General features: G+C 36.8%; 7 non-coding genes across 7 annotated transcripts; all 7 read left to right on the forward strand.

Annotated features, from left to right (window-relative positions):
- The first annotated feature begins 4,339 nt into the window (after positions 1 to 4,339).
- Positions 4,340 to 4,411, forward strand: Trnad-guc (transfer RNA aspartic acid (anticodon GUC)). Its single transcript has one exon. It is a non-coding gene; the product is annotated as a tRNA-Asp (tRNA).
- Positions 4,412 to 9,657: 5,246 nt separating this feature from the next.
- On the forward strand, positions 9,658 to 9,729 carry Trnad-guc (transfer RNA aspartic acid (anticodon GUC)). Its single transcript has one exon. It is a non-coding gene; the product is annotated as a tRNA-Asp (tRNA).
- A 6,366-nt stretch (positions 9,730 to 16,095) lies between these two features.
- Trnad-guc (transfer RNA aspartic acid (anticodon GUC)) lies at positions 16,096 to 16,167 on the forward strand. Its single transcript has one exon. It is a non-coding gene; the product is annotated as a tRNA-Asp (tRNA).
- Positions 16,168 to 16,517: 350 nt separating this feature from the next.
- On the forward strand, positions 16,518 to 16,589 carry Trnad-guc (transfer RNA aspartic acid (anticodon GUC)). Its single transcript has one exon. It is a non-coding gene; the product is annotated as a tRNA-Asp (tRNA).
- Positions 16,590 to 16,741: 152 nt separating this feature from the next.
- Trnad-guc (transfer RNA aspartic acid (anticodon GUC)) lies at positions 16,742 to 16,813 on the forward strand. Its single transcript has one exon. It is a non-coding gene; the product is annotated as a tRNA-Asp (tRNA).
- Positions 16,814 to 16,962: 149 nt separating this feature from the next.
- Positions 16,963 to 17,034, forward strand: Trnad-guc (transfer RNA aspartic acid (anticodon GUC)). The gene has a single exon. It is a non-coding gene; the product is annotated as a tRNA-Asp (tRNA).
- Positions 17,035 to 17,162: 128 nt separating this feature from the next.
- Trnad-guc (transfer RNA aspartic acid (anticodon GUC)) lies at positions 17,163 to 17,234 on the forward strand. Its single transcript has one exon. It is a non-coding gene; the product is annotated as a tRNA-Asp (tRNA).
- Positions 17,235 to 24,445: the final 7,211 nt, after the last annotated feature.

Consider the following 24,445-nt stretch of genomic DNA (forward strand, 5'->3'; position numbering starts at 1 on the left):
CGCACACAACAAAGGCAAGAGAAGCTGAAAGCACCAACTTACCATTAAACAATTGTCTGGTCGCCTCAGAGGGACGATAAGGGCGAGACAAGATACGCCAACGACAGAGGTGGAGGCACTGCCACACAGATGGATTGGATTTCGTTTTTTGCCTTTGGCCTTATCTATTTAAACAACATTCTAATTTAAAGTAGTGTACAACAACTATTCAATTGTTACTCCCTGATGTTGTTCCCACTGTTAGCTGAGCCAAAGGAGAGTTAGTCCTTAACAAAGGAGGTAATTGAAAAGGAAAACGCTTCCAAATCCAGCCCTACAATTCATAAATTTGGAGACTAGAAGTCAGTCAGTCAGTCGGTTAGTTGGCTTGGCTTGGCCCGACTTGGCCCATTACCTCGAAAAGGGGGCGTCAAGCAATTTAGTGTTTCGCCGGAATCCATTTTGTACAAAAAAAAAGCAGCACCAATGGTGGTTCAGCAACTGTGGTCTGCCCCTCAGTTTTGCTTACAATATAAAATTATTGTTTAACAACAAATGTAATTTAGATTCGTATCATTTTAGGGAATTCTAACTGGAATTCAAAGTGGTTATACAATGCGGTGGTGAAGTGGATAAAGGGTTATTGAAAAGGATAGGTATGTGGTATTTTTTGCATATATAAAAAGTTCAAATGAAATGAATTGAAAAGGAAATCTTTGTAGAAATCATCCTTCTATGTCTTGAGTGTAGTGGAATACTGAAAAAAACTGTAAGAAATGGGAAGGCAGCCCAAAGATGATTTACTGGCTGTTAGCAGCAATCGTTTTCAATCATGAAATTAATTGAATTAATTAATATTAATTAATTTTTTAATTGAAGCTGCTTTCATCACGAAAATGATAATATCAATCATCGTTTTTGAAAAAAAAATTTTAAAAATCTTCAATTAAAAAAATTTTGGAAATTTTCAATCAATTTTTTTAATTGATCCAATTAAAAAAAAATTACTGAAAATTTTAAATTTCCAATTAATTTTTTAATTCATCCAATTTAAAATTAGATTGAAATTTTTGAAAATTTAAATAATTTTTTAATTAATCCTTTTAAAAAATTATTGACATTTTTTTAAAGTTCCATTTAATTTCTTAATTTGGAAGGCAAATTAAGAAATTAAGATCATGAGCTTGAGATGCTTTGTTTGGGCAGAGGTTTAATTTGATCAATCAAAAAAAAACTCTCTCGTGGGGGTTTTTCAAAAAAAATCGGTTATTGGGTAGTGGTGTCCTATAGGCTTATTGTTGTTATCGTGATTGAAAAATCTTTCAGATTCAATTAAAAAATTTATTGAATCAAATATTTTTTATTTGAAAATGGCAAACACTTCAAACACGACTGTAATTGAAAAAAAAACATATTTAATTAAGAAAAGATTGAATAAGTAAATTTTTTATTTGAAAACTATTTTAATTTCAATTAAATTTTAAATTGAAAATATTTTGCAAATAGCCCACAATTTCGCCAGGAGTTGAGAGCAGAAAGAAAAAGGAAATGGAAAGACATGAGTGTGAGCTTGTTGAGATGTACAGGAGTGAGAATGAAGTCCGGAAATTCTACCAAAGAGTTAAACATTAAGCCGATACGCTTTGGTGCAGGCACATCCTCCTGCAGAGACAAAGAGGGAAATCTGGTTACTGACACAGATAGTATGCTGAGGATATGGAAATAACATTTTACCCCACTGCTAGTGTTCGACGAAGGCGGCAAAGAAGATACCGCAGAACGAATCACTGATGATGGTATAGAATGTTTACCTCCTAGTCAGAATGAGGTCCAAGGTCCGACTGTAAAACAACAAGGCAGCAGGAGCCGACGGTTTGTCCGCTGAACAATTTAAGACCGGAGGCGAACTCGCTACTCGCCCATTCATACGACATCGACATCATTGGTCGGTCACCGGAAGTAGTAACTGTTGTCTGTAGAGTCAGTGAAAATGGGTCTGGCAGTAAATGAAGATAAGACGAAATGGATGGTTTTAACTCCCAAAACGCCAATCAGATGAAGAAAATGAGAAAGTTGGGAACCACAACTTTGAGATAGATGGTAACTTTATCTACATCGGCACCGCCGTAACCCAGGATTCACTGAATAAGGTTAAGCCAAGCGATCAGCCGATATACTTTTTTTTTAATATTTGGCAGTACTTGGCATTGAGGATGTCAACTTGTTCTCTTTTACATTCATTCTTTGTTTACGTTTTCTCCTATATGATGACATTTTCAATCGTCAGATTTGACATCCTTAATGATGTTTATGGGGCATATCCACTTTGTGTTTTGCATGTGACCTAACCTTCTATTAGTGAATCCTGGCCGTAACCAAAACGAATGGGAAAAATATGCTACTTCTCGACAGACGAATATTACACTGATACTTCCCGATTTGTTATATTGTTCTGATGCATGGGTACTTGTGAAAGCAGACGAGGCAGTGCCTGGAGTGTTTGGCAGAAAGATTCTTCGCTAAATATAGGGACCAGTTTGCGTTAATGGATAATATAGGCTTCGTATGAACGACGAGCTGAATGACGACATAGTTACAGATATTAATATATAACGTCTGCGTTGGCTGGGTCATGTTATCATAATGGACGAAGAAGCTCCAGCAAAGAAGTCTTTTGAAGGCAAACACGGTGGTACACGCAAACCGGGACGATCAAAAGCCCGATGGAAAGATCAAGTGGTGGGAGCCACCTCTAACCTTGGTTTCAGAGATTATAAAATGAGCGCAGCAGATCGAGGCGCTTGTAATGCTATTCTACGTTCGGCTAGTGGAACATATATTTTATTATAGAAAATTAAAGTAAAGTAAGTGAGAACGAGTAGAGACATGTTTTTGAAATTTGGAATGTTCACAACTGAGGTGTTAGCGCGATCCGATGAAGCTCTTATAACTACCGATTTCTTTTTGTCATGTTTCTTCCCATTTTATAACCCTTTCAAAAAACTTTTGCTCAGAGATAAGGTAGAAGTACTTGTGTACTCGCACTTATGTAAGTTATGCCAGCACTGGAATAGTTCTGTAAGCACTCAACCTACTTTACTTACCTTGCAAAACAGGCAATGGCAGTTGCCTTCGTTTCTCTGTTGAAGGTATAGCATAGTCATTACCATTAGTCGATGTTGGTTGGCATTCTGCGGAAGTGGTTGTTATAATAATACCTAGTACTAGATTAGGCTTAAAAGGATTACAGCAGCAGCTTTCAGTATATGATCTAAACATTTTGTTTCTTAAGCTTTGTGTGTTGTGGACCTCCTTTTATTTTCCTCTTAATGTTGGCCAGAATTAATAATTCATTTTGATTTGCATTTGAAGTTAGCACAAGAATCCTTTAGTTAAGATAAAATCCAGTCCATTGTTAGTAACCAAGCAAAGTTAATTTCAAGTCTTGTTTCCGCAATAACCAACTCTTTGGGGTCGGTATCTTCTGCTTTCACAACTGCAAGTTGTAGTGCCAATTCTATTAGTTAATGTGTGCTGCTCTTTATCCTTTACATTTGTTGAGTTCACCTGCCTCTCTCTCTCTCTTTCTCTTACTCTGCTAACTTAGTCTTCCAATGGTTTTTCCACATTTTCCTTTCGTTGAAAACAATTTATTTCCTCTTAGCCACTGACCGGAAGTTGGTTAAACATTTCATATAACTTCATCAGAATAGCTAACCATCATGGATAAGGTTACGTTGTTATGCTTCACTTAACTCTCCCACTGCTAGTGGAGGTGCAGATGTTTTCTATAAAGGGAATGGAAATGGGAATGGATCCAATTCCGGTTGTATGTGTGTAAATTTAACTATTATCTATCTTTGCTGCAGCTGTGGGGATTTCCTAGAATGAGAATGTTCCACACCCAGTAGTGATGATTACGTTGATGTTGCCGCCTGTTTTTTGTTTTGTTTTGTAAGGCGGCAGCTCCAACAACTTCTTATGTTATACGTTGTATTGTAGATTCCCTCCTCCATTTTTTTTTTTTCGTTTTCAATTATGGTCTATTGCGGCATTTTCACACTTCTGTTTGCATTTTAATTGAAAAAGTTTTTCCGTTTGGTTTTCAATTAGATTTTTTTTTTCTTCTCAGTTCGTTATTTTTATTTGTTTGTTCTATTATTTTTTTACTTGAGTGTAATTTCAACTGACAAGCCTTCCTTTCTCGGCTATGATTTTGCTCGTTTTCGTAGACAACTACAAAACTGTCTGTCGGTCGGATGGCCAGTTTGTAGACATCAACTAGGAAATTTTTGGTAAAATTTAATTGTAAAAAATCTATCGAATTTCTTTAATGCTTATTTCCTATATGATGATATGGTCCTCGATAGTATAGTGGTTAGTATCCCCGCCTGTCACGCGGGAGACCGGGGTTCAATTCCCCGTCGGGGAGAGAATCAACTTTTTAACTACCTGTGTTTAGTTATTGGCTTATCAGACAAGTCTACAATGCATGCTTCCAGCTTAACGCACTATGAAACGTTAGCATCAAAATAAAAACTCTAAATTTTCTTAAATAACTTAAAATGTTTGTATATCCCACAATTGAAGTTAATCAAACAAACGTAGTACGGAAGTTGTATTTAAAAATTGTATGGAAGACACTACAAGATGCGAAACATTTCACGTTGCACATAAACTTCATTAACATGATGCCAACCAAGCTCTTGTCTTCCAAATAATCCAATTAGAGGACAAGCAGAATACTCTTTTTAAAATACAAATCTGGCATTATATTAGTTGTACAAAACATTTCAGGTATTACTATGAAAAACAAGTACGGGCTAAATTAAGGAAAAGGCCGACATTCTGATACTCTGTACCATACACGAAAGAATAAATAAATTAATTGATGGTATTGAGATGCAAAAATTGATGCAATATATTCATACCATGTGGTATTATTTTTACAAGGTTAATTAACTATCAATAACTACGGTATATATTTTTCCATCAAAGGAGTCAAAGGATGAAAACAATTTTCCAATTCTGCGAATTTATATTATGAGTACAATTCATGTATACAGGAACTGTAGATAATCTGAACCGATTACTAAGAAATTCAATAATAACATCGAAAGTCATATGAGAATTGGAAAATTTTTGTGAAGATTGGTTGACAAGTTATGGCAATGATACGCAGCCCATTGGGATTTATATTTGGAACTGCGCCGCCAGGGTCGCACTTAAGCTGGGAGAGCTCGGTATGCTGAAGGAGAATGGTTGCGGCCACAATTCGATTTTGGGTGTTATGGATACGGAGGGTAGACTGAGAAGGAACTCCGACTACCTGGTACCAGTGCCGCGATTCGTTTTCCTGAGAGGGACGAATGGAGGGCGGGTGGTGTATTTGAGGAGGATGACACCTCGATCTACACAGATGACTCCAAGATGGATTCTGGGACTGGATTGGGGGGTCAACTCTCAATTTGCGCTCAATATCAGTATGTCTCTGAGACTACCGGACGAGTGTGCGGTCTTTCAGGCAGTGGTCTGTGCCATTGCGGTGGCCACAAGAGATATTCTGGTAAGGGGCCTACCACCCTCAAAACTCAGAATTTATGTGGACAGTATGGCGGGCTCAAGGCCTTGGGGTCGAGGATGGTGAGGTCGAGATGCATGGCGGATTGTTCAGAATCCCTGGATAGGCTCCGGGCCCACTATGTGACGCTGACATGGGTTCCTGGGCATGAGGGGATTCCAGGAAATGAGAGGGAGGACGAGTGCGCCGGGCGGACCAGTCATCGGTCTTGCCTACGTGCCATTTGTCGAGCTACTGAACACAGTAGATGAGATGGCCAGGACGGCGTCGGTGGCGAGGTGGGTCTCGGTAGATGGTTACCCGACTGCGAAGGCGCTATGACCGGTCATCGACCGGAGGAGAACGAAGGGGTTGCTAGCGTTCGATAAGAGGTCGATGAGTACTTTGATAGGGGTCATAACCGGACATTGTGCCATATGCCGCATGGAGATGCGCATGGGGATACCGCACAATGACTTCTGCAGGAGTTGCCTCGATGAGGATGAAGAGGAGACTATTGAGCACATGCTGTGTTCCTGTCCGGTTCGGCAGAGACGTAGGCTCTTCTTTCTGGGGAGCCGGTTCTTCTGTGATCTGATCGGATGTATTATATAACAATAAATCAACACTCTAATTATAAGATTATTATCTTGTTGTGTAGACAATAAATCCATAATTAAATAAATAAATAAAGTTGCAAACTTCTGGTATCTCACCTGACGTTTGTTGAGGGAACAGGATGGTTCCCACGGGGGGTACCACAAGCTCCGCCGTAGGTAGATCCGTGCTTGCGTAGGGACCGGTGGTTCTTCACCCTCCGCTCGGGTTCTCCACTCCCCCTGTATTTTTCTTTTATTCGTGTACAACTTCTAGTACGAGGACTCACATTTTCTTTTTCTTCCCTTTCTCTCTCTAGGGTACCACAATGGGTCAAACTGGCCTCCGAGTGGACTCACCTTTGGTGGGCAACCCATTCAACCTAACCTATGGCAATTTAGCTAAAAATCTGGCGAGCTTTTTCGTAATCTGAACTGAATCCAATTGATTTGACTTTTTAAGCCCATAGAGGGCGTAATTCTTAACTGTAATTTCGCAAAATGTCTTCTCCCATGACATCTTGACACTTACACTCAAAAAAAATTTGACCCATGATTGAGTTAAAATAAACTATTTTAGACTAAAGTTGAACTTCACATAGCGTTAAGACATTTTTATTATACCCACCATTGGGGTATACTAATCTAGTCATTCCGTTTGTAACACCTCGAAATATATCAATATATCAATATTCATATATAAGTATATATACTCTGGATCCTCTCGACATACTGATTCTATCAAGCCTTGTCCGTCCGTCAAAATCACGATAGAGGTCGAACGCGTGAAATCTCCCGCCAGATACCTAATATTGGTGTAGGTTGTTGGGGATTGCAAAAGGGTCATATAGGTTCAGATTTGGATATAGCTGCCATATAAACCGATCTCCCGATTTGAATTTTTGAGCCACTGGAAGCTGCAATTTTTGTCCGATTTGGGAGAAATTTTGCATGTAGTGTTAACATCTGTGTCAAGTACGGTCTAAATCGGTCTGTAACCTGGTATAGCTCCCATATAAACCCATCTCCTGATTTGACTTCTTGGCTTAAACTTTGCACTTAGTATTTTCGTATGACATCTAACAACTGCGGCAAGTATGGTTCAATTGGTCTAGAACCTGATATAACTTCCATTTAGGACCGATCTCGATTTTGCTGGAATTTTACACATAGCATTCTATTATAACCTCCAACCTATTATAACCTATAACCTGGTATAGCTCCCATATAAACCGATCTCCCGTTTTTACTTCCTGAGCCCCTGGATGCCACAATTTTCATCCGATTTGGCCTAAATTTTGCACATGGTATTCTCTTATGATCTTCAACAACTGTGTCACGTACGATTCAAATCGGTCTGTAACCTGGCATAGCTCCTATATAAACCGATCTCCCGATTTGACTTCTTTAGCCCCTGGAAGCCTCAGTTTTCATCGGATTTATTTATTTAATGACTTCCAACAACTGTGCCAAGTACGGTCCAAATAGGTCTATAACCTGATATAGCTCCTATATAAACCGATCTCCCGATTCGACTTCATGATCCCTTACAACCGCATTTTTAGTCCGATTTGGCTGAATTTTTGCATGAGGTATTCTGTTATGACTTCCCAAAATTGTTTTATTTATTGCAGACAAACTTAACAAATACGATTCATGATCCAGGGAATGTAAGATTCGGCCCAGTTCAACTAACAAAGTTTTTACTTGTTTATAGCATATTCATTATATCATATTCATCACCGAATTTCCTAGAGTAACTTTTATGGAAGTATAGAAATTGCCTTCCCAACACAAGAATCATGATCATTGAGTTTCATTTAAGAATCAAACATAGCCCATAAATACTTCAAAGAAGACACATCCCCAAGAACAAAATCCCCTACACAATACGAAGTTGGCAACCCAGATCTTGTACAAAAGGACATATTCATATATTTTTTCCTAATAAGGCTCATACAATAAATATCACTCCGATTTATCAACCTGTCAAAATTGTCCTACATTCTAAAAAGGGTGAGAAGGTGAACAGATATACCTTTATATCATCTGCATACCTCAATATCTTCGAAGGTCGAATAGTAGGTTGAAGATAATTCTAATATAAAGCGAATATAATCGGGCCAAGGTGACTACCCTACGAAACCTATATTCAAGACGCGAATTCTTTAAGCCTAGTACTGACTTTCATTTTTCGCCCGAACAACTGTGGCGCCATAAAAAAATGGTGACAATGAAAATGCTAACACATTCCGTAGAAGTGGTAGTGAGTTCTGTGAGCAAAATAGTACCGATATGTCGCTGCGTCAGTATAAATTTCGCTTCAATTAATTGAGCACGAAATAGGCACCAATCAACTCTGCTTCACTGCTGTTGTGTTTGTTAAGTGTTGATATTTATTTGACTTTTGTTTGTTTACTGGCGAAGATTAAAGTCCATAAGATTTCGCAATAATTTAATAGGCATTTTCGGTGCGAATGAAGTCAATACTAGGCTTTAAAGGAGATCCTTTTAAAATTCCATCGTAAACCGTGTCAAAAGCCTAGCTAAAGCCAATATATTTAAAGTCCATTTGATTCTCATATAAATATGATGCGGGATATATTCCCATATGACCCATCTTCGAACTTAACCTAGGAAAGGTGCCGACAAATGCCATTCCGATAGCTTATGACCTCTTCTACAATTATCTACAACATTCTGTAGTGAATAAATCAACAGTTGAAAAGGTGTTCATTTATTTATACAACCACGATGGATTTTGATAAATATTTACGGAAGTAGAGCTTCTTAGGGCGTAAAAATTTAAATCTGGGGATGGATATTTAAGATTGTTATTTCTATGGAAGGCACACATGCTCGTTTCTAACTGCTGAAAAGGCCAAACAAGAGGAGAGGTTCATATGGAAGGAAGGTATTTCTAAACATGGACCAATATGCTTCATTTACAATCGAACTGCCGAACAAACGTGACTAGATTGACTTTATAGGATCGCAAATTATTATTTCGTGGTATTACAAAACCACATGATGAGATGAGTATACCCATTCCAAGGTGTAATTAACCACAATTTTATTATTCAGCACCTTGAAATCCAATACCAGGTAAATTCTGCTCTACAAACGACATTTGAACATCTAAGCGAACTCACTTCAACTTCTGCCGTTCTATATCAATCACTTTCGTTTTGTTTGTTGGGTGGCATTATAATTGGCTACAGAACGTGAGTGGTGTGAGTATATCTTTCAATATTTTCCCTCCATATGTTTAGCAGCATCTTTGTCTCTTTGTTAATGATCTCTTTAGGAGATCATTTGGTCAGTTGCAGAGATTCCATTTACTATGGATAGCGTAATGTATCTATTTTAGATTCAGTGAACCATATTACCCACCCGCTAGCCGACAGTGGGGGAGTGGGTTTATTTTTAAACAGACTGCTTATGAAGGTGATGATAGCATAGATATATTTCAACAAAAATATCAAATTTTGTGCTCTGAGACAATGTCCAGTTCTCCAGTAATCCTCGATAGTATAGTGGTTAGTATCCCCGCCTGTCACGCGGGAGACCGGGGTTCAATTCCCCGTCGGGGAGTGATTGGTTTGAGACTTCTTTAGGTTCCCCCCCATAAGGATCTAAAAGGAGCAGAGGTTCTTTTGTTGTTGACGTTATGAGTAGATGGGCTACATAAGGCTTTGTGAGTCTAAAACGTTAAAACACAGCATTAGAAGACTATAGTATTAGCGATTGATTGGTCTAGAATACTATGGAAATAAGTTAGACTATTAATGTAAATCGAAGTAAGTATCAAAAGCAAGAAAAAGAGCAAAGCCAAGTAAGTTCAGTCAATTCGAGCCATAACTAACAACCGTCATGACTTCTGGTTAACTTTCATCCAAATTCGCTTAGTTGGATTTTTTCAAGAAAACAAGTAAAAGGGTACTAAATTCAGCCGGGCCGAATCTTGTAGAGTTCTTTGCGTGGTATCTCTTTTAGGCAAACTAAAAATAATAAAAAAAATAATAGTTATGCTATTGGAGATATATTAAGTTATAGTCCGATTCGAACCATAAGTAAATTGAATGTTGAAGACCATAGTAGAAGTCATTGGCTAATATTTCAGTCCATTCGGATACGAATTGCGCCTTGTAGGGGCTCAGGAAGCATATTCGGGAGATCAATTTATATGGGAGCTGTATCAGACTATAGATCGATTAAGACCATATTGGACACGTATGTTGAAGGCTGATGTACAAAATTTCAATCAAACCGGATAAGAATTGCGCCCTCTAGAGGCTCAAGAAGTCAAGATCCCAGATCGGTTTACATGGCAGATACATCAGGTTATGAATCGATTTGAACCATTTTTATCGCATTTGTTGGAAGTGATAACAAAATACTTCATACTAAATTTCAGCCAAACCGGATAAGAATTGCGCGCTCTAGTGGTTCAAGAAGTCAAGATCCAAGATCGGTTTATCGGTATATAGACCGATTTAAACCATATTTGGCACATAACATAACACACATAACATTTGGTCATAACACATAACATTTGTTCATAACACATAACATTTGGTTATAACAAACAACTTCATGCTAAATTTTAGCTAAATCGGGTGAGAATTGCGCCCTCTAGATGCTCAAGAAGTCAAGATCCAAGATCGGTTTATATGGCAGCTATATCAGAACATGAACCGATTTGGCCCATTTACAATCCCAACCGACCTATACTAATAAGAAGTCTTAAGTCGATCTAACAATGTCCGTCCGACGATCAAGAATATATATACCTTATGGCGTCTTAGATGTTACAAACGGAATGACGAAATTAGTATACCCCCCATCCTATGGTGGAAGGTATAAAAATGCTAAGTCCCGGGCCGGGCCGAATCTTATAGACCTTCAGCAAAATCGAATGAGAAATGCGCCCTATAGAGGCTAAAGAAGTGTGATCAGGAGATCGGTTTATATGGGAGCTATATATGAAGCATTTTTTGCAAAATTTCAACAACATAACTTTACTGCTTCGAAAGTTGACGAACTTTCGACAGACTGATGGACCTGACCCCCGATGGACGGATATGGCTAAATAGACTTAGAATGTCCAGACGATCAAGAATATATATACAGGACATTATTTCGATGAGTTACAAACGGAATGACAATGTTAATATACCCCCATCCTATGGTGGAGGATATACGAAATCGGCTCATGGAAGACGCTTTTAAGCTTTCAAAATTCAAATCGGGAACTCGTTTAATATTAGAACTATATACTACATTTATTAACCTATAAAAAATTGCTTTAATGTTGTGGTAGTTGAAAAGCACAAGTGTACTCTTCACTGACCACATTTCAGAACAATCAGGAAAATATGAAAGTTCCTAGGGGTTCAAGAATTTAAATCCTGGATTTTAATGGTGACATGACAAATGTTTGCTAGTATTTTCTTTTCCTTTTTCCTACGTTCGTAACCACCCACCAAAGCTAAAGGAAATTGTAGGGTAATACAATCTCTTCGCTTCTTCATTAATTTATTAATAATTTCTGAAATGAAAAATTCGTATTGTTTACTATTTAAACCATCCATATACTTTTATTTAACATAACCATCCCGAAGGTGGTGGTCTCATTATTATAATTGGTTTTAATATATACAATGGAAGCTTACTACAATATTACATACAATGAGAGTTATTCTAATTGCACAAAGAATAATGAAGTTAATTTGTTATGCTTGTTGATGTACATACGCCAATAACATTTATATGTTTTCGTTTATGGAAAATTACAAAGTTTATATTGTGCCAAGTACCAATTCGCTTTATATTCATGCAAAATTATTATGAATACCTACATCTGCTGCTTTCGCTGGATTTGCTTATACAAACAAATCGGGTTATAAATATGAAAGTCATTATTAAAAATAACAAAAACCCATAATGGTGTCTGAATTTTGGCGTAGTAAAATGTTTATCCAACTCATTAGATTAATAAGTTTTTTAAGAACAGAGCAGGAGTACTCCTCCGGCTTGAAATGAACTAATTTTATGGATGTGAATATTCCAACCTTATTATAAAGGCATTTAAGCAACTAAGAATTAAGAAGAATAGGTTTTGGAGTCAAAACAGAAAGAAGCCCTGGATAGTATAATGCAGCGATGGGCATACACACACATACTCAAGTCGGGTGTCAGGAAGCTAAAAAAAACTCAGTTTCAAATTTTAGCGAAATCGGTTACAAAATAAAGCTTTTATGGGCTTCAGACCCTTCATCGGCAGATTGGTCTATAGAGAGCTATATCTAAATATAGTCCGATCTGTACCATATTTAGATCGAATGTTGGGGGGCTTTAAACTGCGCACTGTTCCAAATTTCAGCGATATCCGATAAAAATAAAGCTTTTATGGGCTTCAGACCCTTCACCGGCAGATCGGTCTATATGGTAGCTATATCTAAATATAGTCCGATCTGTACCATATTTAGATCGGATGTTGGGGGGCTTTAAACTGCCCATTCTTCCAATTTTCAGCGAAATCGGGTAATAAATAAAGCTTTTATGGTCTTCAGAACTTTTATCGGGAGATCGGTCTATATGGTAGCTATATTTAAATTTAGTCCGAACCACATTTGGGTCAGTTGTCGGGAAGCCTAAAGCTACCCACTGTTTCATATTCCAGCAAAATCGGATGAAAAATAAAGTTTTTATGGACATTCGACCCTCTATCGAAAATCGGTTTATATAGCAGCTATATCCAAATATGGTCCGATTTGGCCCGTTCAAGAACTTAAGCAGCGTGCATCACAAAGACGTATCTGTGCCAAATTTCAGCTGAGTGATTACAACAGACGGACAGACAGACACACGTACATCGTTAAATCGTCTTAGAATTTTACGACGATCCGAAATATATATATTTTGTAGCCTCGGAAAATGATATTTCGATGTGTTGCAAACGGAATGACAAAATTAATATACCCCCTATCCTACGGTGTTGGGTATAAAAATTGCCAGACGTAGCGAATCACAATGGATTCTGTTGCCATTTGTTTATCTGAAATGGAAAAACCGAAAGCTTTAAATAGCGGGCACACATTCTGCGAAAGCTTTTTGAAGAATCAAATCCATTTTTTTTTTTCAAATAAAAAGATACTTTAATTTTCTTTTCAAGCTGACAACAAAATGTGTTCAGTGATACCGGAGAAAACGCATTGACCAAATAAAAAAATTTACATAACTTCCGAAACCATAACTCCTCTAAGAGGAATTTTGAAAATCTTATAAAGTTTTCAAGGTGTGTCTCCATTCTATGTGTCTAAATGTTTTTATATCCACCACCATAGGATGGGGGTATACTAATCTAGTCATTCCGTTTGTAACACCTCGAAATATTCGTCCAAGACCCCATAGAGTATATATATTCTTAACCGTCTCGATTGTCTGAGTCGACCGTCCGTCCGACTGTCGAAATCATGATAGTGGTCGAACGAGATACTTAATATCGATGAAGATCGTTGGGGATTGCAAATGGGCTGTATCGGTTCAGATTTAGATAAGCTCCCATATAAACCGATCTCCCGATTCGACTCTTCCAAGCCGCATTTTTTCCGAATTTGCTGAAATTTAGCTGTAGTGTTCTGTTAAGATTTCCAATAAAATTTGTGGAAAATTTCAAGCCGCTAGCTTAACGCTTTCGATCGCTATCGTGATTTCGACAGACGGACGGACATGGCTAGATCGACTCAGAATGTCGAGACAATCAAGAATATATATATTTTATGGGGTCCGAATATGACTACGAACGACGAATATTTCGAACGTTATGACTAGATTAGTATACCCTCATCCTATGGTGGTGGTTATAAATATGTACTATATTTGGCCGGTTCTTGGGAACCCACAACCGTGGATTGCACCCAAAATTTACACTAACGAACTAAGTTGATGGACACATGTGTACTTTATATGCAATATTTCTGTAAATTCAGCCTTTGGGACGTAGAAGACTTATCGGGACATAGGTTTGTATAGGAGCTACATCAGGTTATAGACCGTTTTTGGACCATACTTACCACCGATGTTGGAAGTCATAACGGAGCACTATTCAAGCAAATCGAACAACAATTTGCCTTCCAGAGGCTCAAGATCTCAAATCGGGATATCGGTTTATATATGGCCTATTTGCCATCCCCAAACACCTACATTAAATAGGTTGATATCTGTGCAAAATTTAATCGGATATCTTTATTCGTTGGACTGATATCGTGATTTCGACAGACGAGCAGGCGGACAGACGAACATGACTTAGACTTAAAATGTCAAGATTATCAAAAATATATATGTATACTTTATAGAGTCGCAGATCAATATTTCGACGTGGTATACACTGAATGATGAGATGTGGGAGCATTTCCTATGTCATTGCCCGGCTTTGGCCGTTTCGGCCGGGCTGAATTTTGGATATGTTGCTATCATATCATTGGATATATACTAATGTCGTCATTCTGTTTGTAACTACTTGAAATATTCGTCTGAGACCCCATAAAGTATATATATTCTTGATCGTCGTGACATTTTATGTCGATCTAGCCATGTCCGTCCGTCTGTCTGTCTGTCGAAAGCACGCTAACTTTCGAAGGAGTAAAGCTAGCCGCTTGAAATTTTGCACAATTCCTTCTTATTAGTGTAGGTCGGTTGGAATTGTAAATGGTCCATATCGGTCTATGTTTTGATATAGCTGCTATATAAACCGATCTTGGGTCTTGACTTCTTGAGCCTCTACAGGGCGCAATTCTTATCTGATTGGAATGAAATTTAGCACGACGTGTTTTGTAATGATATCCAATAACTGTGCCAAGTATGGTTCAAATCAGATGATAACCTCATATAGTTACCATATAAACCGATCTTGGGTCTTGACTTCTTGAACCTCTAGAGGGCGCAATTCTTATTCGTTTGGAATGAAATTTTACACGCCGTGTTTCGCTATCACTTCCAACAACTGTGCTAAGTTCAAATCGGTCAATAACCTGATATAGTTACCATATAAAACGATCTTGAATCTTGATTTCTTGACCCGCTAGAGGACGCAATTCCTATCCGATTTGGCTGAAATTTTGCATGACGTATTTTATTATGACTTTCAACAATTGTGCCAAATAGGGCCCAAATCGTTTCATAACCTGATATAGCTGTCATATAAGCCTATCTGGGATCTTAATCTTCTTGAGCCTCTAGAGGGCGTAATTCTTATCCGTTTGGAATGCAATTTTGTACGACGGATCCTTTCATGACCATCAACATACATGTTTATTATGTTCTGAATCGGTCTATAGCCTGATACAGCTCCCATATAAATCGATCTCTCTATTTTACTTCTTGAGCCCCCAAAAGGCGCAATTCTTATTCGAATTGGCTGACAATTTACACAGGTCTCCAACATGTAATTTAATTTTGGTCCGCACCGGACCATATCTTGATATCGCTCTAATTACAGAGCAAATCTTTTCTTTTATCCTTTTTTTGCCTAAGAAGAGATGCCGGGAAAAGAACTCGACAAATGCGATCCATGGTGGAGGGTATATAAGATTCGGCCCGGCCGAACTTAGCACGCTTTTACTAGTCAAAGATTGTTGCGTGATTTCAACAGACAGACGGACGGACATGGCTAGGTGGTCTTAGTTTTTTACGACGATCAGGAATATATGTACTTTGTAGGGTCGGAAATGGATATTTCGATGTCATTTGCAAAAAAAATTATTTGTGTGTTGCAAACGGAACGACAAAATAAACACCATCCTTCGATGGTGGGTATAAAAAGCCACTTTATGATATAGTGAAACAGACCGAGCCAGCCAGTTATTATATATATTTGGATTATAATTAATTTATTAAAACAATTAACCTTTGAAATTATAAAGTTTATACACAAATTTTACAAGTTTCAGCGGGATATCCTCGATAGTATAGTGGTAAGTATCCCCGCCTGTCACGCGGGAGACCGGGGTTCAATTCCCCGTCGGGGAGACTTTAGGTTTTTTGAACTCACTAACCCGTTTAACAAAAATATGAAAATGTTCAATCATCCATCCCCCTTCACCAAATTCTTTGCTCTTAATGATGCTTATTCAACTTCTGAATAGCGGAATAAAGAACACAAAATCCATATTAATTGTTTTTATGCATATTTTGAATGCTTCATGTTTTTGCAGACTATTATGATTTTGAAATGCTTAAAATTTTCGCTGATTGCTGTTGTTTTGTCTGATAATTTTGCATAATTAGCTCTCGATGTCGAATTGTCCCAAAAATATGCACTAAGGCCAGAAAGCGCATTTTATATTCAAGCTATGTTTTATTCAGCAGACGCCGCACAGTCCTCGATAGTATAGTGGTTAGTATCCCCGCCTGTCACGCGGGAGACCGGGGTTCAATTCCCCGTCGGGGAGAGGTTGTTTTTTTTACTATTTTTAAGAAAACTCTATGCAGCATTTTGTTTAAAAAATTGGATTTATCCTTATCTCTTTCTTCAATCAAATGCCATCGAAACTGATTGTGATTTAAACTTAAATTAGGTTTTTTCGCCCAGGGTTCACAGGTATCCTCGATAGTATAGTGGTTAGTATCCCCGCCTGTCACGCGGGAGACCGGGGTTCAATTCCCCGTCGGGGAGGATTTATTTTTTATCTTTTTTTTAAGAAATCATCAGGTTGTCTTTTAAAACAAAAATTGTTGGCTTTGTCTTTATCTCTTTTTTTGAATCAAAGGTCATCGAATTTCATTGTGATTCAACATAATTTTGTTCCACAAGTTCCACAGGCATCCTCGATAGTATAGTGGTTAGTATCCCCGCCTGTCACGCGGGAGACCGGGGTTCAATTCCCCGTCGGGGAGGATTTATATATAACTTTTTTTAAGCAAATCCTTTTTTTGATAATTTTTTTGGCTTTTTAATCAAATGTCAACGAAATATTATTGGGATTAAACTTAAATTTTGTTTTTTCGCCAGGTCCCACAGGGTATCCTCGATAGTATAGTGGTTAGTATCCCCGCCTGTCACGCGGGAGACCGGGGTTCAATTCCCCGTCGGGGAGAGAGTATGTTTTTGTCTGTAATCGCATTCAGTGTACAATAAATTTACAAAAACGCAGTTTGTTTAAAAATAAAGAAAATTAAAAAAAGACACTAAAAGATGATGATTTAAGTTACATTTTGTATATGTATATTTATGCCCTACACCACTACTTTGGTCCAGGGTATCACAACTAAGTGCATTTGTTTCTAACACCCAAAAGGAAGAGAGATGATCCATTGATAAGTATACCAATCGACTCAGAGTCACTTTCTGATTTAGCTATGTCCATTTGTCTGTCTGCCTGTCCGTCTCTCCATTTTAATTTGTGCACAAACTACAGGTCGCAGTTTTCATCTGACCGTCTTCCAATTTGATACAGGCATGTTTTTCGGCCTAGAGACGAAGCCTACTGAAATTGGAAAAAATCGGTTCAGATTTGGAGATAGCTTCCATATCTATGTTTTTCCGATTTGCTGTTATAATGCAATAAAATGGTCATTTGTTAACCGATTCTCTCGAAATTTGGCATTAAGGATTTTCTAATGACTCTCGACGTTGCTGGTGAATTTCATAGAAATCGGTTCAGATTAAGATATAGTTCTCATGTATACATATATATTGCCCGATTTTCACTATTAGAGCCACTGCAAGCGCATTTATTGGCCAATCTTACCAAAACTTTGCACAACGCTTTCCTCGACGACTTCCACAATATCTACAAAATTTTGTTGAAATCGGTTCAGATTTATATATAGTTCCCATATAAATGATCGTCCGATTGGCAGTAATAATGAAATAAAATGGTCATTTGTTAAAATGCGAAATTTCGCAGGAAGGATTTTCTTATGACTCTCAACATTACTGGTGAATTTCATAGAAAGCGACTTTGATTTAGGTATAGCTGTCATATATGTATATCGCCCGATTTTCACTCCAAGAGCCACTGCAAGCGCATTGTTTGACCAATCTTGCCAAAAACCGATTCTCTCGAAATTTCGCAGGAAGGATTTTCTTATGACATTACGACGTGACATTACGAGTGAAATTTCTAGAAATCGGTTTATATTTAGATATAGCTCTCATACATATATATCGCACGATTTTCCCTCCAAAAATCGCTGCAAGCGCATTTATTGACCAATCTTGCCAAAATTTTGTACAGCGCTTTTCACGACGACTACCACAATATCTAAGAAGTTTGCTAGAAATCGGTTCAGATTTAGATATACATCATTTCTGAAGGCAAACACGGTTGTTTACGCAAACCGGGACGACCAAAAACCCGATGGAAAGATCAAGTGGTGGGACACACCTCAAAAATTGGTATCAGAGATTATAAAATGAGCGCAGAAGATCGTTTCGCTTGGAACGCTATTGAAATTAGGGAATGGTTTTCAATACACAGAAAAAATAAAAATCGGTTTTAAACATGAAATTAATTGATTCAATTAATTTTTTAATTGAAACTGCTTCTATCACGAAAATGATAATATCAATTGATGCGTTCGCTAATTCAACGAAAGCACATTTTTTTTGTCTGCAAAATCAATTGTTTTCAGTGAATTGGCGAACGAATTGAGTGACAAAAAGGAAAAAAGTTAGTGGCCTTGGTCGTTATTTTTCAATGAATCACATTTTATATATAAATTTTTTTAACATTCAATTAAAAAAATTATTGAATCAATTAACATTATAATTGAAAATTTTAAAAATTTCAATCACGATCATAATTGAAGAAAAGTTCAGATTCAATTAAAAAAATTATTGAATCAATTAATTTTTTAATTGAAAATTGCCAAATTCAATTGCGGTCTTAATTGAAAAAAGTCCGGATACATAAAAAAATTATTGAATCAATTAATTATTTAATTGAAAATTGCCAAAATTTCAATCACGATCGTAATTGAAAAAAATACGGATTCATTTAAAAAATGATTGATTCAATAAATTATTAATTGAAAACATTTTTAATTGCAATTACATTTTTAATTGAAAACATTTTTTAGGATATTTTTTCTGTGTAGCAGGTTACTATTGTACACAGCCGTACAAAGTAAATAACAAGCTAAACTTTTCATACAAAGACGAACAAAAAATCGATATTGACAAGTTATTGTGTACAATTTCGTTTATAAAAACTAAAACCTTATCCAATTTGGATTGCGCCAAATCAAGAGGTCGGTCAAATTGAACCAAAAATGCGCCTGTCAGGGTCCAAACAAAATATTGTAAGGACGATATAGCCCACATTTTTACATAGTCTGGGTAACACTTCTGGAATTCCCACGATCATTTCATAAAATATCTACGGAACAGATATTTTATGAACATATGTTCAAAAATTACAGATTTTTTCTTTGATTCTTTTTGCATGTTGTTCAGTTTTGAGTCTACGTATTTGAGGCGAAATAATTTGCAACGTTTAGAATAGTAACACCATGTTTACTTTGCATTTAAACTATTTCCTAACTGTTCCCCCCAACAATTGAAATAACTTACAATGTGTCATCAGTGTTTGGTACAGAACTTTTGGGAATATTTCTTAAGATTTCCCTTGAATAACACAGACCTGTGCTGCACTCGTGCCCAAGTAATTTTGTTATGGGACTTTGTTTATTGACTTCAACAATTAGCATAGATGATCGATGGTCTATATAGGTCATGGAGGAAAAGAAAACAACTTTCTTTTTTAGCATCCATAATCGTAGAAGTTCCATTCTTGATTAAGATTTTGTATTCTTTTTTTTTTTGTGATGCTCCAATTTATTGTTAAATCGAACAGTAAATAAAATGAACATTTATTGATAGCACTTTTACTTATGGGACAAATGAAGTAAATCTTCCACAAGCAATGAAATAAAAAGTGATACTCTTTTAATGACATAGCTGAACTAAATTTTTGGTTTTAATTTTCATTTAGCCTCCTGCTAAGCTTCCTAAAGGTCATTGCTTCTACTATGAAATTTTTCAAAAATTTGAGTAATACTTGTCCCACTCTTGACTCCTGGTACTATTTGTTGAAACATTCGAAATGAATGTTTTAATTTGGTTGCGTACGTGCGTATGCAATAGGGCCATTTATTATGTTTATATTTGCATTTAATAGAAGTTGGCTGCTTTGCCCATTCGAAACTGTTCATTTGGAATGAAATGGCAATGCCTAGTTGTACTCGTATTTTAATGCAATTACTCTCGCATTTAATGAAAAATTTATGTTTATATTTTCATTAGGCCCATTCATAGAGGTATTTATGTTTAAGTTTGAAACGGCTCGGTCGACACGGTCGCATTTATTAAATATTTATTTATTGCCACTGCCATTTTATAATTATTATTTTTATTATTTCCATGCGGTTTCATTTACAATATAATTGTTTTCAACAACTCGAGGGTCGAAAACATTTAAGGATTTTTTTTGGCGGAGAGAAATTTGAATTTTGGGGTTAAATCTGTCAGGCTGTTTTGGTTAAGGGCCCTTCCTCTTCTCACTACAATAAGCTTGGGGCATACTAATTAAATTCAACAGAAAGATTAACAGTTATTTACATTTATTTATATCTTTTTGCTAAGAAAATAAGGCAAACGGTATTAATTTCGAACAAATCGGTTAAGGTATGTCTTATGCCTTTCGTCCGATATGCGTTAATTTCGCTAACATTTAGAATCTAGATCCGACCACATTTGTGATCTTTCGGTTTAAAGTGAAATTTGTTACAGTGTATTGAAATGACTATCACATACAGCGACTATCCGATTTAAGATACTGGGTCAATGAAAAACTCATTTGTTTTCGGATTTCTCTAAAATTTTTAACATTGCATTTCATTAGACACCTCGCCATCCTTGCCGCATATTTGGACATCCGACATCCTTTCCCGATTTGGCCTGGAACGACCAATTAATTTGATAAAGCTTTATAAAGTCCGATCTCCCTCACAAACTTCTTAGGTTCATAACGACGCATCTGATTTCGACAAAATTTGGGTATAATATACATTAGTTGCGTTGGTATCCCTAGTTCCGACAATCCAAACTTAATGCGTATTCACCACCGATGAATGGGGTATATTCAACTCAACATTCCTTTAATCCCTCCAGAGGCTCAAGAAGTCAATATCCCTGATCGGTTTATATGACAGCTATATCAGGTTATGTACCCATTTGCGCCATATTTAGCACATATGTTGGAAGTCATTACAAAACACCGCGTACAAAGTTTTTGCCAAATCGGATAAGAATTGCGCTATCTAGCAGCTCAAGAAGTCAAGATCCAAGATAAGTTTATGTGGCATCTACACTGATTTCGACCATACTTCGCACAGTTGTTGGAAGTAATACCGATACACCATGTGCAAAATTAAAATAATTGCGCCCTTTAGAGGCTCAAGAAGTCAAGACCTATTATCGATTTATATGGCAGCTTACCCAAAACATGGACCGATTTGGCCCATTTACAAACCCAACCGACCTACACTAATATAAAGTATTTGTGCAAAATTTCAAGCGTCTAGCTTTACTCCTTCGAAAGAAAGAGTATATGTACTTTATGGGGTCTTAGAAGCATATTTCGAGGTGTTACAAACAGAATGGCGAAATTAGTATACCCCATCCTTGGGGGAGGGTATAACAAAAAATGTCGAGCTTAATTTTAAAACACCAAAATTGAATACAACAGTCTACCATAAAAATTACAACATATTTTTTTATTCGAAATAATCTTTAGAATTAATAATTTTTTTTGTCGAAACATTTTGTCTCCGCATCTTTGGTCAGACTATCAATTAATCATTGTATCTCACTATTTACCTTAAATACATACAATGTTTATTTTAAAATTTATCTTAAATATGTGGCCTACTTTTAGGAACTATGTTGCTCGATAAAAACTTGTAGTATACCTTATCGCATAACTTAATTGGATATTTCAAAACTAATTATCCTTTAGGAATTATATGGAACGAAAAACGTGCTACACCCAAAAGTGATGGAAAGATTAAAGCACACACTAAATTACGCAATCTGAATAACATTAATTGAAAGGATATTTCCTACGAGTATATGAAGTTGAAGTTTATCAGGCTGGTTCCCGTTTTGGAAAAACGAAAATAAATGTTTCGCCCATACTCTCTAAATCTTCTTCATTTATGGTTTCATATCACCTGAGATTCCTCTTAGTATATAAAAACTTTATTACCATAGGCAAGATGTATGCAATGGAAATCTTTCGTTTTGCGTTTTCGAGAACCGGAACAGGAATGTATATGTCAATATTAGTTGGAAGGCGTTTCCTTGTGAAATGTCGGAAAGTACTCGTGCTTATTTCATAGGCACACAGATGTCTATGATTGACATGGAAATATGGCACAAAATAATGAATGGTTGAAAAGGAAGCTGGTTAAAGAAGACCAAAAAAGCCAAAAATAAATTACTGCATTTTTTCTAATGCGTAAAACGTGTTTATAAATATACCAGACTATAGCAAAGAAAGTTTATTTAATGTGTTATCAAAATTCGTTACAAATATAAGAAAATAGTAAATTTTGTAACACAAATCCAAAAGTGCGATTTTATGTAAAAACCATTAAAATCCACTTCTATTCGCTAAATGGTGATAAAATATTAGGAAAATCATTTTTATACCCACCATCGAAGGATGGGCGAAAATTCATTTTGTCATTAAGTTTGCAACACATCGAAATATCCATTTCCGACCATATAAAGTATATATATTCTTGATCAGCGTAAAAATCTAAGACGATCTAGCCATGCCCGACCGTCTGTCTGTTGAAATCACGCTACAATCTTTTAAAATAGAGATATTGAGCTGAAATTTTGCACAGGTTAAGTTCGAAGATGGTCTATATCGGACTATATCTTGATATAGCTCCCATATAGACCGATCGGTCGGTTTAGGGTCTTAGGCCCATAAAAGCCACATTTATTATCCGATTTTGCTGAAATTTGGAACAGTGAGTTGTGTTAGACCTTTCGACATCTTTCTTCGATTTGGCTCAGATCGGTCCATATTTGGATATAGTTGCCATATAGACCGATCTCTCGATTTAAGGTTTTGGGGCCATAAAAGGCGCATTTATTGTCCGATGTCGACGAAATTTGGGATAGTGAGTTAAGCCTCTCGACATACTTCTGTAATATGGCAGAGATCGGTCTTGATTTGGATATAGCTGCCATATAGACCGATCTCTTGATTTAAGGTTTTGGGCCGATCTCTCGATTTAAGGCGCATTTATTGTCCGGTGTCACCGAAATCTGGGCCAGTGAGTTGTGTTAGGCCCTTCGACATACTTCTTCAATTTGGCCCAGATGGGTCCAGATTTGAATATAGACCGATATCTCGATTTAAAGTCTTGGCCCCACAAAATAATACGATTTCACTGAAATTCGAAACAGTGTCTTATGTTAGGCTTTTCGACATCTGTGTCGTACATGGTTCAGATCGGTTTATTTTTAGATATAGCTACTTAAAAGGCAAATATTTTGTTATACACAATTGAACAATGACTTGTTCTTATTAGGGATATATTTCCATATAGCTGGTATGGGGCCAAGGTATGAATTTTTTCACCGGACTTTGACGATAGGTGGTTTACATATGTACCCGAGGTGGTGGGTGTCCAAAGTTCGGCCCGGCCGAACTTAACGCCTTTTTACTTGTTTCTTTGTTGGGTTAGGAAATAACCGATTTTTATACCCTACACCCCCACTGTGGTACAGGGTATTATAGATTTGTGCATTTGTTTGCAACGCTAAGAAGGAGAAGAGCTAGACCCATCGATAAGTATACGGATCGGCTTAGAATAACATCCTGATTCGATTTAGCTATGTCCGTCTGTCTGTCTATCCATGTATTCTTGAAATCAAGGTACAGGTCGCATTTGTTGTCCGATTTTCACAAAATTTTGCATAAGTCTCTTTTTTGGTCCACGGACGAACGCTTTTGATTTAAAAAAAAATCGGTTCAGATTTAGATATAGCTCCCATATATATCTTTCATCCGTTGTGCCTTTTTAAAGCTGTAGCAGCCACAATTTTGGTCCAATCCTTACAAAATTTTGCAGGAGATGTTTTATTTGACGTCGCACTACATGCACACAAAAATGTCGTCAAAATCGAACCAGATTTAGGTAAAGTTCCCATATATATCTTTTAATCATTTCGACCTTTAAGGCTGTAGTAGCTACAAATTTGGTCCGATCGGCACAAAATTTT

This window comes from Stomoxys calcitrans, chromosome 3, assembly GCF_963082655.1.
Source record: "Stomoxys calcitrans chromosome 3, idStoCalc2.1, whole genome shotgun sequence".
In the NCBI taxonomy this organism is placed as follows: Eukaryota; Metazoa; Arthropoda; class Insecta; order Diptera; family Muscidae; genus Stomoxys; species Stomoxys calcitrans.